The 3,526-nt window shown below is 44.4% G+C and overlaps 1 pseudogene; it reads left to right on the top strand.

Moving 5' to 3' along the window:
- Positions 1 to 268: 268 nt before the first annotated feature.
- On the top strand, positions 269 to 749 carry LOC148775109 (guanine nucleotide-binding protein G(I)/G(S)/G(O) subunit gamma-5 pseudogene; annotated as a pseudogene).
- Positions 750 to 3,526: the final 2,777 nt, after the last annotated feature.

The raw sequence follows: 3,526 nt of genomic DNA, 5'->3' as shown, positions 1-3,526 counted from the left end.
CACTGAAAGATTCAATTAATTTACTTAAAATCACCAGTTTAGCTAGTGGGAGATGTGAGCCTAGAACTGGAAGTCTTCTCTTACTGTGGTATCTTCCCCCAAGACCACACAGTCAGCCTCTATAAACTGAGTGATTCATTTGAAGTGAACATTTTCTTTGCAGACCGTTTTTTTTATTTTAAGGTTTTAACATCAATTACCTTCAAATAGCAAGCCACTCCAATACATTTAAAAACTAATTTGGAGAGACAAAGTTCCAAGCCTCACCCCCCAGCCCCACCGACTGGCCCAGTGGACCCGACGTAGAGCTGCCGATGGCCCGCGGACCTGCCATCCTTTCGAGTGCGCCATGTCTGGTTCCTCCAGTGTCGCGGCTATGAAAAAAGTGGTTCAGCAGCTCCGGCTGGAGGCCAGGCTCAATCGGGTGAAGGTTTCCCAGGCAGCTGCAGATTTGAAACAATTCTGTCTGCAGAATGCTCAACCTGACCCTCTGCTGACTGGAGTATCTTCAAGTACAAATCCCTTCAGGCCCCAGAAAGTCTATTCCTTTTTGTAGTAAGACGAATCTTGACAAGGCTTTTCCAAACCACTTTTTCATAAACCAGTGAATATTTCAAAGGAAAGCTAAATTTGAAGCCTGTACCAAAGCCTCTCTGTAACGTGCCATACTATACAAACTTCTACTTTTGTCAGTCCTTAATGTCTACCTCTCTGAATATTCATAATTTTCTGTTTCACAAGGGTAATTATTTTATCTACACTGATGGCAGCATACAATAAAATACTTAGTATAAAATAAATAAATAAATAAAAACTAATTTGATTTAGCAAACATCAACGTATCTACAGCTTATTGTTCAAGTACCTGCTGCACAAAGCAAGTAAGTGTAGCTGGGTCCCGACTTGAGACATTAACTGAGGTGCATTATCAGGGTGACTAACACCGTCTGTGAGATTATGGTTGCTTTGTTGTTGTCTTCAAGGAGAAGCAGCTGAAAAATTACATAAAGAAGTCACGAGTATAAGGCTCTGATTTGTTCTCAATTCATGAGTATTCATCCAAATACTCAGAGAAGTATTGGAAATAAATTCTTAGAGACCCTAACTCAGATTATGTCTACTCCAGGGCAATGAGATCTCCTTGTGATCTCAAATCATGATTGTAGAAAACAAGGACAGGGGAAAAGAAACAGTGATCATCATCCTCTATGTTCCAAAATGGACTTTTAGAACTCAGAGACAAGTTTTTTAAAAGTCCAGATTTCTAAGAAGTCAGACTGGGGGAACATAACATCCTAGCTACAGTTTTCTAGCCCTAACTCTGGATTTACTGACCTAGGATCTGTCATATCCTATTCTGGTAAATAGGACTCCATGAATAGCTACACACTATCAGCCATTTCGAAGATGCTTAAAGGAGGGGCTGCCTTCCAGATAGGCAGCAATTGTGAAGAGGAAATAAAAGTCTAGAAAAAAAGGTAAAAAGAGACACGCACAAAAATCACACGCGCTCCTCACCTTGGACCCTTCCCTAAGAGAGTTCCACTGTAACGGTCGGGCTTTTTCAGCCTCAGGATCCTGGAAAAGGCGGGAAGAAGCACGCAGGTACTCTGATGGCAATCGGGCACACCTAGATCAGACCCTCCTCCTTTCCGATGCCACTGTGCCCTGTCCTCATCATCACAGCGCCCCACGACCCTTGTTCCTTCAGGCTCCATGCTCACCCCCTGCAGCTTAATGCCGCTTTACACTTGAGCCCAAAAGTTTGAATTTGCTATTCTTCCTACTAGCAACAAACTTCACCCTGATCTTAACCAACAATAGATGGTACCATCTGAACATGTTACATATCATATTAGCTCTTAAATTATATAAATAGATGAAACTCCTTATTATTAAAGATATCAAGGTAATTAAGTTCTTTGAATATATTTTTAAGTACAACTGTTTTGACATTAAGCAGTAATTTCTGTGTTCCTGTGTCTGTCTCCCTCACTAGACTATGAGTATTTTTAGAGAGAAGACCCTCTTGATGGGAAAGCAGTGCAATGCCTGACATATCATTCAATTAATATTTGATGAATAAGTGAACAAGTAAATGTACATATGCCCAGGGACAATGTAGCTCAAAGCCCAGATTCTGAGGCCAGACTACCTGGAGTCTAATCCCAGCTCCATCCTTACGAGCCAAGTAACCTTGGACAAATTGCTTAAACTCTCTTGAGTTTTCAGATTCCCCATTAATAAAGTGTTGCAATACTACTATACAGGACACAACTAAGCACATACATACACAGAGTGTATGGCATAGTATCTGACACAAAGTGTTTTCAAATGCAAGTCCCTGTGCCCAAGCCACAGTGAGGCCAAACAATATCAAAATGTCAGGGTTTGAGGTCCAGGCCCTGGCTACAAGGAGGGGTCCCTGCACGGGCCAGTTATCCTACCCAGGAGAATTCGTCCAGCACCAGTCTTGATCCTCCCACCAGTACCCAGGCCTGGCTGAAGAGGGGTGGTGAACTGGCAGCACTCTCAGGGCCAGGTCCCCAGACCCTGCCCAGCCGCCAGCACTGCGGGAGCCAGATGCCCAGGGTGCAGCCGGCACCTCAGACCTTTCATCTGAACTGAAGAGAATCCTTTGTATAGAACCAATAGGAATACATGTTGTAGCAAAGAACACTCAGGTTAATCCCCAACTCACAATAATAGCCCCTCTTTGAGAACAGCCCCAACCACAGAGATACTCTGAAGTACAATGTCCTTGCAACTCAACCCTGACCTCTGGCTACTTCCTAGATGACAATTCATCTAAGCTGGACCAACTTTTGAAACTTGGAGAGAAACCAGTTAAAGCTGTTACCTTAAAGGCCGTGTCCATACACTCCAGTTGCCGAAGCCTCCAAGGATTGTGGGTTTGCAGGAAAGGTTCGCTGCTGCTTCCAGGCCTATGCCCGGCCATGATGAGGACTCTGGAGCTCTACAGGACCCAGCCCTCAGCCTGTCCCCAGGCTGCCCAGCTCATCCACCAGCCTGGAGGCTGGAGGGCCTAGAGGGCCCCGGGGAGAAGGCCTTAATCTGCATTCTCTGCCGCAAGGACCACTGGGAGACTGACTTGGCCACGCTCAAGGTCTCCTGATAACAATTACAGACTAACGGCTGCATGCTCGCTTCACTCCTATTACGTAAGTACTCAATAAATACATACCTATTGTTATTGCAATGCAGAATGTCTGGTCATCATAGCTACCAATAGATTCCAAACATTTAGCTGATTTAATCCCCAATTCTGGTCAAGAAAACCCCTTTTTGTGAGCCTTCATTTCACAAGCTGAGACATGATTTAATGGGCTTCCAAAGCATGGAAGAGTTCCAGGCACAGGTGGTGGTGAGCAGCTGTTTTCCTTCTCCGCTGGGGACCAGCTGAGAGTCTTAAAGAGCCGCAAGAACAATTCGGGTATAAAATACTGGGAACACCTTCCTAATGTTTGTGAGTGTGAAACTCTACACTGAAACCTCAAGAGAAGAC

This window comes from Moschus berezovskii, chromosome 17 (assembly GCF_049115385.1).
Source record: "Moschus berezovskii isolate FMDL1 chromosome 17, NW_MosBer_1.0, whole genome shotgun sequence".
Lineage (NCBI taxonomy): Eukaryota > Metazoa > Chordata > Mammalia > Artiodactyla > Moschidae > Moschus > Moschus berezovskii.
Note: the sequence above shows the minus strand (reverse complement) of the source record. Positions and strands in the feature narration are given on the sequence as shown.